The following is a 13,492-nucleotide window of genomic DNA, read 5'->3' as shown; positions in this document are numbered from 1 at the left end:
GAAACCGATTCAACTAAAGTTGGAGAAACAGACACCCACTAGCCACCTGTGTGCGAAGCACGTCGGTAGTACCAGTCTCGTGTAAGCATACGCGTAATGTCGGTCTGAGCCGCTTCATCCAACAATACCGTTGAATCAAGAATCAACTAGTGACGGCAAGCAATATGTATATACCCACGCCGACAACTCCTTTGTGTTCTACTTGTGCATATAACATCTACGCATAGACCTGGCTCGGATGCCACTATTGGGTAACGCGGTATTTCAAAAAAATTCCTACGATCACGCAAGATATATCTAGGAGATGCATAGCAACGCGAGGGGGAGAGTATATCTACGTACCCTCGTAGACCGAAAGCGGAAGCGTTATGAAATGCGGTTGATGTAGTCGAACGTCTTCGCGATCCAACCGATCAAGTACCGAATGCACGGCACCTCCGCGATCTGCACACGTTCAGCTCGGTGATGTCCCTCGTAATCTTGATCCAGTTGAGGCCGAGGGAGAGTTTCATCATCACGACAGAGTGATGATGGTGATAATGAAGTTACTGACGCAAGGCTTCACCTAAGCACTACAACGATATGACCGAGGTGGAATTCTATGGAGGGGGGCACCACACACGGCTAAACAATCAACTTGTGTGTCTATGGGGTGCCGCCTCCCCCGTATATAACGGAGTGGAGGAGGGGAGGGTCGGCCCTCTCTATGGCGCACCCAAGGGGGATTCCTACTCCAAGTTGGAGTAGGTCCCCCCTTACCTAGTTGGAGTAGGAGAAGAAGGAAGAGGGAGAAGGAGAGAAGGAAAGGCGGGGCGGCCCCCCTCCCTATTTGGATTGGGCTTGGGGGGTGCCCCCACCTTAGCCGCCTCCTCCTCTCTCCCACTAAGGCCCAATAAGGTCCATTGACTCCCCGGGGGGTTCCGGTAACCTCCTGGTACTCCGAAAAAAGCCCGAACTCATCCGGACTAATTCCGATGTCCAAACATATCCTTCCAATATATCGATCTTTATGTATCGACCATTTCGAGACTCCTCGTCATGCCCGTGATCACATCCGGGACTCTGAACTGCCTTCGGTACATCAAAACACATAAACTCATACTACCGATCATCATCGAATGTTAAGCGTGCGGGCCCTACGGGTTCGCGAACTATGTAGACATGACCGAGACTCATCTCCAGTCAATAACCAATAGCGGAACCTGGATGTTCATATTGGTTCCTACATATTCTACGAAGATCTTTTTCGGTCAAACCGCATAACAACATGCGTTGTTCCCTTTGTCATCGGTATGTTACTTGCCCGAGATTCGATCGTCGGTATCTCAATACCCAGTTCAATCTCGTTACCGGCAAGTCTCTTTACTCGTTCCGTAATGCAACACCCCACAACTAACTCATTAGTCACATTGCTTGCAAGGCTTATAGTGATGTGCATTACCGAGAGGGCCCACAGATACCTCTCCGATACACGGAGTGACAAATTCTAATCTTGATCTATGCCAACTCAACAAACACCATTGGAGACACCTGTAGAGCATCTTTATAGTCACCCAGTTACGTTATGACGTTTGATAGCACACTAAGTGTTCCTCCGGTATTCAGGAGTTTGATACGTCTCCAACGTATCTATAATTTTTTATTGTTCCATGCTATTATATTATCAACCTTGGATGTTTTATATGCATTTATATGCTATTTTATATGATTTTTGGGACTAACCTATTAACCCAGAGCCCAGTGCCAGTTTCTGTTTTTTCCTTGTTTTACAGTATCGCAGAAAAGGAAAATCAAACGGAGTCCAATTGACCTGAAACTTCATGGAACTTATTTTTGGAACGGAAGCAAACCAGAGGACTTGGAGTGTACGTAAGGGAAGCAACGAGGAAGGCACGAGGCAGGGGGCGCGCCCACCCCCCTGGGCGCGCCCTCCACCCTCGTGGGCCCCTCGTGGCTCCCCTGACGTACTTCTTCCGCCTATATATATCCATATACCCTAAAACGATCGGGGAGCACAATAGATCGGGAGTTCCGCCGCCAGAAGCCTCTGTAGCCACTGAAAACCTATCTAGACCCGTTCCAGCACCCTGCCGGAGGGGGAATCCCTCTCCCGTGGCCATCTTCGTCATCCCGGTGCTCTCCATGACGAGGAGGGAGTAGTTCTCCCTCGGGGCTGAGGGTATGTACCAGTAGCTATGTGTTTGATCTCTCTCTCTCTCTCTCGTGTTCTTGATTTGGCACAATCTTGACGTATCGCGAGCTTTGCTATTATAGTTGGATCTTATGTTTCTCCTCGCTCTCTACTCTCTTGTAATGGATTGAGTTTTCCCTTTGAAGTTATCTTATCGGATTGAGTCTTTAAATATTTGAGAACACTTGATGTATGTCTTGCCGTGTGTATCTGTGGTGACAATGGGATATCACGTGATTCACTTGATGTATGTTTTGGTGATCAACTTGCGGGTTCCGCCCATGAACCTACGCATAGGGGTTGGCACACGTTTTCGTCGTGATTCTCCGGTAGAAACTTTGGGGCACTCTTTGAGGTTCTATGTGTTGGTCGAATAGATGTGAGATTGTGTGATGCATATCGTATAATCATACCCACGGATACTTGAGGTGACATTGGAGTATCTAGGTGACATTATGGTTTTGGTTGATTTGTGTCTTAAGGTGTTATTCTAGTACGAACTCTAGGGCTGTTTGTGACACTTATAGGAATAGCCCAACGGATTGATGGGAAAGAATAACTTTGAGGTGGTTTCTACCCTACCATAATCTCTTCGTTCGTTCTTCGCTATTAGTGACTTTGGAGTGACTCTTTGTTGCATGTTGAGGGATAGTTATGTGATCCAATTATGTTATTATTGTTGAGAGAACTTGCACTAGTGAAAGTATGAACCCTAGGCCTTGTTTCAACGCATTGCAATACCGTTTACGCTCACTTTTATCATTAGTTACCTTGCTGTTTTTATATTTTCAGATTACAAAAACCTTTATCTACCATCCATATACCACTTGTGTCACCATCTCTTCGCTGAACTAGTGCACCTATACAATTTACCATTGTATTGGGTGTGTTGGGGACACAAGAGACTCTTTGTTATTTGGTTGCAGGGTTGCTTGAGAGAGACCATCTTCATCCTACGCCTCCTACGGATTGATAAACCTTAGGTCATCCACTTGAGGGAAATTTGCTACTGTCCTACAAACCTCTGCAGTTGGAGGCCCAACAACGTCTACAAGAAGAAGGTTGTGTAGTAGACATCAAGCTCTTTTCTGGCGCCGTTGCCAGGGAGGTGAGTGCTTGAAGGTATATCTTTAGATCTTGCAATCGAATCTTTTTGTTTCTTGTTTTAGCACTAGTTTAGTTTATAAAAGAAAAATACAAAAAAAATGGAATTAAGTTTGCCTCATATGCTTCATCTTTTTAATATCTTTCTTGAGTATGATGGAAAGGAAAATTGTGCCAAAGTGTTAGAAGAAGAATGCATTAAAATGTTTGGCACTAAATCTTTGAATGATGAGCATGATTGCAATGTTGTTAGTATGAACTCCTTGAATATCCATAGTACTAATGATGATTGCACTAGTTATGATGAAAATGTCTCCTATAAACATGTCAATTTTTGTGGAGTGCATTGGGTTTGCAAGTATACACCAAATAGGGAAGATAGATATTGCAAGAGGCATAAGCATTTAGAAACTAAATGGTTGCAAGAAAGGCTAGAAGTTTGTGCTGAAAATTTAAATTTTCTTAGCCGTACTTGTGAACTTTGCAATGAACATGATCATTTCAGTACCCAATGCAAATTGTTTTATGATCGTATCGTATCCAAAAATTGTGATGACTTGATTTCCCTTGCACATAATAATGAACTTAGTTTGCTCTTGGGTTATGAAGAAATGAAACGTATAACTAAGGATATTCCAGAATTTGCCCTTGATAGAGTTCTTCATTTTGATCTAGAGGAAATTTATATGTATTGTGCGGTGAATTGTATTGAAAATTCTTGTATTACCAACTACATAAAGAAAAGAAAACAAATAGAATATGAAGAGAATACTAATGAAAGGGAAGAGACTTCCCAATACCCTCCTATTATTTCTTATGATGAATCAGGTAACAATAAGGAGCTCCAAAAAGAGGATTGAACCCACACACGATGTAGTGAAGAAGAAGAAAAGAAAGAGGAAGAGTGGTAAAAAGATATCTCTCCCAAATAATACTGCTCCTATTACTATTGTGCCTCATGAAAATATAATTGTGGGAGATAATGATACTTCTTATGATCTTGAAAATCTTTTTGGCACTTGCTTGGAAGAATATGATAATTGTTATACTATTGGTGCTATCCATACTATTAATTATGAGAGTGATTATGCTTATGATATGAAAAGGCCCAAGCTTGGGGATGCTACGTTTAATGAAGATGCTATTTTTAGTATCCCAAGTTTTGATATGCAAATTTATAATGATGATAGCATGCCTCCTACTTATGATGATTATATTTATGAAAGTGGATTTGGAGAGGTCATGACTTTATTTAGTAATGATTCCACTATCTTGGAAGAGGTTTCAATTGATTATGATGAGAACAAAGTTGCTACTTATGATGATTATTGTGATGAAACATATGCTATAAAAAGTAGTGATGATTATATTTATAAAACTTGTCATGATTATGATTACCCCTTTTCTGAACATTACTCTTTTAATGTGGAAACAATTTATAGTATTCAAGTCTCTTATGATACTCCCACTATTCTGAATGAGAAGAATTTTGCTTATGTGGAGAGTAGTAAATTTTCTATGCTTGTAGATCATGAAAATAATGATTTAGGTGCTGGTTATATTGTTGAATTCATTCATGATGCTACTGAAAATTATTATGAGGGAGGAATATATGCTTGTAGGAATTGCAATAATATCAAGTTTCCTCTCTATTGTTGGGGAACGTAGTAATTTCAAAAAAAATTCCTACGCACACGCAAGATCATGGTGATGCATAGCAACGAGAGGGGAGAGTGTTGTCTACGTACCCTCGTAGACCGGAAGCGGAAGCGTTATGACAACGCGGTTGACGTAGTCGTACGTCTTCAGGGCCCGACCGATCAAGCGCCGAAACTACGGCACCTCCGAGTTCTAGCACACGTTCAGCTCGATGACGATCCCCGGACTCCGATCCAGCAAAGTGTCGGGGAAGAGTTCCGTCAGCACGACGGCGTGGTGACGATCTTGATGTTCTACTGCCGCAGGGCTTCGCCTAAGCACCACTACAATATTATCGAGGACTATGGTGGAAGGGGGCACCGCACACGGCTAAGAGAACGATCTTAGAGATAAACTTGTGTCTATGGGTGCCCCATGCCCCCGTATATAAAGGAGCCAAGGGGGGTGCGGCCGGCCCTAGGAGGAGGCGCGCAGGAGGAGTCCTACTCTCCTACCGGGAGTAGGACTCCCCCCTTTCCCTAGTTGGATTAGGACTTGGGGAAGAAGGAAGAGAAGGAAGAAAGGAAAGGGGGGGCGCCCCCCTCCTTGTCCAATTCAGACTTGGGGGGGGGAGGGGCGCACGGAAGCCCCTAGGCCTCCTCTCCTCTTCCTCCACTAGGCCCATTAAGGCCCATTAGGTTACCGGGGGGTTCCGGTAACCTCCCGGTACTCCGGTAAAATGCCGGTTTCACCCGGAACACTTCCGATGTCCAAACATAGGCTTCCAATATATCAATCTTTATGTCTAGACCATTTCGAGACTCCTCGTCATGTCCGTGATCACATCCAGGACTCCGAACTAACTTCGATACATCAAAATATATAAACTCATAATGAAATTGTCATCGTAACGTTAAGCGTGCGGACCCTACGGGTTCGAGAACAATGTAGACATGACCGAGACATGTCTCCTGTCAATAACCAATAGTGGAACCTGGATGCTCATATTGGCTCCCACATATTCTACGAAGATCTTTTATTGGTCAGACCACATAACAACATACTTTGTTCCCTTTGTCATCGGTATGTTACTTGCCCGAGATTTGATCGTCGGTATCTCAATACCTAGTTCAATCTCGTTACCGGCAAGTCTCTTTACTCGTTTCGTAATACATCATCTCACAACTAACTCATTAGTTGCAATGCTTGCAAGGCTTATGTGATGTGTATTACTGAGAGGGCCCAGAGATACCTCTCCGACAATCGGAGTGACAAATCCTAATCTCGAAATACGTCAACCCAACATGTACCTTTGGAGACACCTGTAGAGCTCATTTATAATCACCCAGTTACGTTGTGACGTTTGGTAGCACACAAAGTGTTCCTCCGGCAAACGGGAGTTGCATAATCGCATAGTCATAGGAACATGTATAAGTCATGAAGAAAGCAATAGCAACATACTAAACGATCGGGTGCTAAGCTAATGGAATGGGTCATGTCAATCACATCATTCTCCTAATAATGTGATCCCATTAATCAAATGACAACACACGTCTATGGTTAGGAAACATAACCATCTTTGATTAACGAACTAGTCAAGTAGAGGCATACTAGTGACGTTTAGTTTGTCTATGTATTCACACAAGTATTATGTTTCCGGATAATACAATTCTAGCATGAACAATAAACATTTATCATGATATAAGGAAATAAAATAATAACTTTATTATTGCCTCTAGGGCATTCATCTATGTGCTTAAAGTTTTGAAGTTATGCTTGTTTTACCTTCCTATGCAAGTTGATTCTTGTTTCCATAAGTTGTTTGCTCACAAAATCCCTATGCATATAAAGTGGGTTAGACTTAAATGTGCTAGTCATATTCTTCATGATTCTCTCTTTATGTTTCAATTCTTATCATTTATGTGAGCATCATTGAAATCATCATGCCTAGATAGGGGCGTTAAACGATAGCGCTTGTTGGGAGGCAACCCAATTTTATTTTAGCTCCTTGCTTTTTGTTCCTGTTTAGTAATAAATAATTTATCTAGCCTCTGTTATAGTTGAGTTTTTATGTTTTAATTAGTGTTTGTGCCAAGTAGAACCTCTGGGAAGACTTGGGGAAAGTCTTGTTGATCTTGCTGTAAAAAGACAGAAACTTTAGCGCTCACGAGAATTGCTGCCATTTTTTATTGGAGAGTTCTATTTAGTTAATTCTTTTTGTAGATGATTAATAGATAAATTACTCACGTCCAGAAATTTATTTTAGAATTTTTGAGGTTCCATAAGTATACGTTTGATCCATATTACTACAGACTGTTCTGTTTTTGACAGATTCTGTTTTTTTTTTGTTGTTTGCTTATTTTGATGAATCTATGAGTAGTATCGGAGGGTATGAACCATATATGAGTTGTAATACAGTAGATATTACACCAATATAAATTTATAATGAGTTCACAAGAGTACCTAAGTGGTGATTTATTTATTTTTATACTAACGGAGCTCACGAGATTTTCTACTTTAAGTTCTGTGTTGTGAAGTTTTCAAGTTTTGGGTAAAGATTTGATGGATTATGGAACAAGGAGTGGCAAGAGCCTAAGATTGGGGATGCCCATGGAACCCCCAAGATAATCTAAGGAAACCTAAAAGCCTAAGCTTGGGGATGCCCCGGAAGGCATCCCCTCTTTCGTCTACTTCCATCGGTAACTTTACTTGGAGCTATATTTTTATTCACCACATGATATGTGTTTTGCTTGGAGCATCAATTTATTTTGTTAGGATTTGCTTGCTGTTATTTAGAACAATGTTTTGTATATTTTATTTCAATAAAAGTGGCATTGATAGCCTTTACTATGCCTATTTTACAAGTCTTCATGTTGCTGTTTGAAAACAGAAAGTTTACCGCTGTTGCAATAATTCCCTAGAAAAGTCAGTATGTGATAAAATGTTGAAACCTTTTGCATATTAAGATACGATAAATTTACTACAATGGGAATTTTCTTTAATAATTTTTGGAGTTAGGGAAGTATGGATCTAGCTGCACTCTTTACAGACTGTCCTGTTTAGGCAGATTGCTATTATGTTTGCATTGTTTGCATATGTTTGCTTCTTTAATGATTCTATTTGAGGATAGGACTATTAAATATGCAGAGGCATTTAGTATGCAATGTTGAATAATAATTTTAGTGATTTTCTACAGTAGAGTATGATAAGTTTTTTGCATTGGTTTATACTAACTTATCTCACGAGTCCTTGTTGAGTTTTGTGTGGATGAAGCTTTTGAGATTTAGGGATACCGTGATATGAGAGGAATTAAGGAGACACAAAAGCTCAAGATTGGGGATGCCAAGGCATACTAAGATAATATTTCAAGAAGTCTCAAGCGTCTAAGCTTGGGGATGCCCCGGTTGGCATCCCACCTTTCTTCTTCAACAACTATCGGTTAGTATCGGTTGATCCTAAGTTTTTGCTTCTTCACATGATGTTTGCTATTCTTAGAATGTCATTTTCTTTTGCTTTTCTTGCTGCTTGAATAAAATACCCAAGATCTGAAATTCTTAAATGGTAGAGAGTCTTCATATAGTTGCATAATTATTCGACTACTTATTGATCTTCACTTATATCTTTCGGAGTAGTTTGTTATTGCTCTAGTGCTTTACTTATATCTTTTTAGAGCACGGTGGTGGTTTTATTTTGAAGAAATAGATGAACTCTCATGCTTCACTTATATTATTTTGAGAGTCCTAAACATCATGGAAATTTGCTTTGGTTATGAATTTAGTCCTAATATGATGGGCATCCAAGAGGGATATAATAAAAACTTTCATATAAAGTGCATTGAATACTATGAGAAATTTGATACTTGATGATTGTTTTGAGATATGAAGATGGTGATATTAGAGTCATGCTAGTTGAGTAGTTGTGAATTTGAGATATACTTGTGTTGAAGCTTGTGATTCCCGTAGCATGCACGTATGGTGAACAGTTATGTGATGAAGTTGGAGCATGATTTATTTATTGATTGTCTTCCTTATGAATGGTGGTCGGGGACGAGCGATGGCCTTTTCCTACCAATCTATCCCCCTAGGAGCATGCGCGTAGTACTTTGTTTCGATAACTAATAGATTTTTGCAATAAGTATGTGAGTTCTTTATGACTAATGTTGAGTCCATGGATTATATGCACTCTCACCCTTCCACCATTGCTAGCCTCTCTAGTACCGCGCAACTTTCGCCGGTACCATAAACCCACCATATACCTTCCTCAAAACAGCCACCATACCTACCTATTATGGCATTTCCATAGCCATTCTGAGATATATTGCCATGCAACTTTCCACCGTTCCATTTATTATGACACGCTCCATCATTGTCATATTGCTTTGCATGATCATGTAGTTGACATCGTATTTGTGGCAAGGCCACCATTCATAATTATGTCATACATGTCACTCATGAGTCATTGCACATCCCGGTACACCGCCGGAGGCATTCATATAGAGTCATATCTTGTTCTAAGTATCGAGTTGTAACTCTTGAGTTGTAAGAAAATAAAAGTGTGATGATCATCATTATTAGAGCATTGTCCCAGTGAGGAAAGGATGATGGAGACTATGATTCCCCATAAGTCAGGATGAGACTCCGGACGAAAAAGAAGAGGCCAAAGAAGACCAAATAAAAAAGAGGCCATAAAAAAAGAAGGCCCAAATAAAAAAATAAAAAATAAAAAAATGAGAGAAAAAGAGAGAAGGGGCAATGCTACTATCCTTTTACCACACTTGTGCTTCAAAGTAGCACCATAATCTTCATGATAGAGAGTCTCCTATATTCTCACTTTTATGTACTAGTGGGAATCTTTCATTATAGAACTTGGCTTGTATATTCCAATGATGGGCTTCCTCAAAATGCCCTAGGTCTTCGTGAGCAAGCAAGTTGGACGCACACCCACTTAGTTTCTTTTTGAGCTTTCAGACACTTATAGCTCTAGTGCATCCGTTGCATGGCAATCCCTACTCACTCACATTGATATTTATTGATGGGCATCTACATAGCCCGTTGATATGCCTAGTTGATGTGAGACTATCTTATCCTTTTTGTCTTCTCCACAACCACCATTCTATTCCACCTATAGTGCTATGTCCATGGCTCACGCTCGTGTATTGCGTGAAGATTGAAAAAGTTTGAGAACATCAAAAGTATGAAACAATTGCTTGGCTTGTCATCGGGGTTGTGCATGATTTAAATATTTTGTGTGGTGAAGATAGAGCATAGCCAGACTATATGATTTTGTAGGGATAGCTTTCTTTGGCCATGTTATTTTGAGAAGACATGATTACTTGGTTAGTATGCTTGAAGTATTATTATTTTTATGTCAATATTAAACTTTTGTCTTGAATCTTATGGATCTGAATATTCTTGCCAAAATGAAGAGAATTACTTAGAGAAATATGTTAGGTAGCATTCCACATCAAAAATTCTGTTTTTATCATTTACCTACTCGAGGACGGGAAGGAATTAAGCTTGGGGATGCTGATACGTCTCCAACGTATCTATAATTTTTGATTGTTCCATGCTATTATATTATCAACCTTGGATGTTTTATATGCATTTATATGCTATTTTATATGATTTTTGGGACTAACCTATTAACCCAGAGCCCAGTGCCAGTTTCTGTTTTTTCCTTGTTTTAGAGTATCGCAGAAAAGGAAAATCAAACGGAGTCCAATTGACCTGAAACTTCAGGGAACTTATTTTTGGAATGGAAGCAACCCAGAAGATTTGGAGTGTACGTAAGGGAAGCAACAAGGAAGGCACGAGGCAGGAGGGCGCGCCCACCCCCCTGGGCGCGCCCTTCGCCCTCGTGGGCCCCTCGTGGCTCCCCTGACGTACTTCTTCCGCCTATATATCTCCATATACCCTAAAATGATCGGGGAGCACAATAGATCGGGAGTTCCATCGCCAGAAGCCTCCGTAGCCACCGAAAACCAATCTAGACCCGTTCCGGCACCCTGCCGGAGGGGGAATCCCTCTCCGGTGGCCATCTTCATCATCCCGGTGCTCTCCATGATGAGGAGGGAGTAGTTCTCCCTCGGGGCTGAGGGTATGTACCAGTAGCTATGTGTTTGATCTCTCTCTCTCTCGTGTTCTTGATTTGGCACAATCTTGATGTATCGCGAGCTTTGCTATTATAGTTGGATCTTATGTTTCTTCTCCCCCTCTAATCTTTTGTAATGGATTGAGTTTTCCCTTTGAAGTTATCTTATCGGATTGAGTCTTTAAATATTTGAGAACACTTTATGTATGTCTTGTCGTGCGTATCTGTGGTGACAATGGGATATCACGTGATTCACTTGATGTATGTTTTGGTGATCAACTTGCGGGTTCCGCCCATGAACCTATGCATAGGGGTTGGCACACGTTTTCGTCGTGATTCTCCAGTAGAAACTTTGGGGCACTCTTTGAGGTTCTATGTGTTGGTTGAATAGATGAATCTGAGATTGTGTGATGCATATCGTATAATCATACCCACGGATACTTGCGGTGACATTGGAGTATCTAGGTGACATTAGGGTTTGGTTGATTTGTGTCTTAAGGTGTTATTCTAGTACGAACTCTAGGCCTGTTTGTGACACTTATAGGAATAGCCCAACGGATTGATTGGAAAGAATAAATTTGAGGTGGTTTCATACCCTACCATAATCTCTTCGTTCGTTCTTCGCTATTAGTGACTTTGAAGTGACTCTTTGTTGCATGTTGAGGGATAGTTATGTGATCCAATTATGTTATTATTGTTGAGAGAACTTGCACTAGTGAAAGTATGAACCCTAGGCCTTGTTTCAACACATTGCAATACCGTTTACGCTCACTTTTATCATTGGTTACCTTGCTGTTTTTATATTTTCAGATTACAAAAACCTTTATCTACCATCCATATACCACTTGTATCACCATCTCTTCGCCGAACTAGTGCACCTATACAATTTACCATTGTATTGGGTGTGTTGGGGACACAAGAGACTCTTTGTTATTTGGTTGCAGGGTTGCTTGAGAGAGACCATCTTCATCCTACGCCTCCTACAGATTGATAAACCTTAGGCCATCCACTTGAGGGAAATTTGCTACTGTCCTACAAACCTCTGCACTTGGAGGCCCAACAACGTCTACAAGAAGAAGGTTGTGTAGTAGACATCAGAGTTGCATAATCTCATAGTCATAGGAACATGTATAAGTCATGAAGAAAGCAATAACAACAAACTAAACGATCATAGTGCTAAGCTAATGGATGTGTCTTGTCCATCACATCATTCTCTAATGATGTGATCCCGTTGATCAAATGACAACATATGTCTATGTCTAGGAAACTTAACCATCTTTGATTAACGAGCTAGTCAAGTAGAGGCATACTAGGGACACTCTGTTTGCCTATGTATTCATACATGTATCAAGTTTCATGTTAATACAATTCTTGCATGAATAATAAACATTTATCATGATATAAAGAAATATAAATAACAACTTTAGTATTGCCTCTAGGGCGTATTTCCTTCAAATCGTGTGTAATTCAAACTACAGTACTCGAAATTTCGGCGACCGACGTGTGTACTGTTCTCGTCAATCTAGATTCCGGTCGCCAATAAATACTACCTTGCTCACGTCGTCCCGCCTGTATTCTCATCTACATCCTTCCCTCGCTCGCCCTCTCTCTCAAATCTCTGCCATGGAGTCGCCGGTCTGCCCACGCGCCGACGAGGAGTCGCCGTCCCCCGAGGACGCTCACTCGAAGAGCAGCGACGAGGACCCCTACGCGCCACTGGACGAGGTTGCGCTAGACCCACCAACTTTGGATTGGTTTTGGGGCCAGTACAATCTTTGTTTGTGGAAGTCGCTGCCGCCGGCTGAGAAAGCCAGGCAAGTGGCATTCAAGAAGGAGATGGCGGAGGAGGAAGCCAGGTACCAGGAGGCCTGTGAAACCCGTGATGCCACCTAGAAAAAGGAGGCGGTGGAGCTTTCGGGGCGGGCGCGTCGTCGTGCGGAGGAGGTATACGAAGACGGGTACTTCGCGAGGAATGTCAAAGGCGCTAGGCGCCTCATCGCTGCGTGGAGGTGGGGCCGATAAGCTCCAGTGTGCGACCAATGAGGAGCTCCGGTGGGCGCCCAATGAAATGGCAAGATCATTCGCGCTCGTCCGCCAACAAGAGGCAGATCGGTATGTCAAGCGCTGCGAGGCGGAGGAGGCGGGGTACTGCATCCGCACTGGGAAGACTCTGCGCACCAGGGAGCTCCTGGCGAGGGGCTGCCGAAATACTGCCCCCAGAAGGGATTATTAGTTTTAGTATTGTTCGTTATCAATTCTATGCATTGTACCTAGTAGTTAAGTGTCATCACATATATGTGATGATATTATATATATTCTGTGATGAACTAATGAACAATTAATATATATATATAATGAATTCCATTTTCTATCTGTTTTTTATACTAATTTGAATCTAGTTGTTATCATCCACATATACAGAATGAAAAGCGTATATACACACATTGAAACAGAACATATAAGAATGGA

The sequence above is a fragment of the Triticum dicoccoides genome, chromosome 2A, assembly GCF_002162155.2.
Source record: "Triticum dicoccoides isolate Atlit2015 ecotype Zavitan chromosome 2A, WEW_v2.0, whole genome shotgun sequence".
In the NCBI taxonomy this organism is placed as follows: domain Eukaryota; kingdom Viridiplantae; phylum Streptophyta; class Magnoliopsida; order Poales; family Poaceae; genus Triticum; species Triticum dicoccoides.
This window is presented reverse-complemented; position numbering follows the sequence as displayed.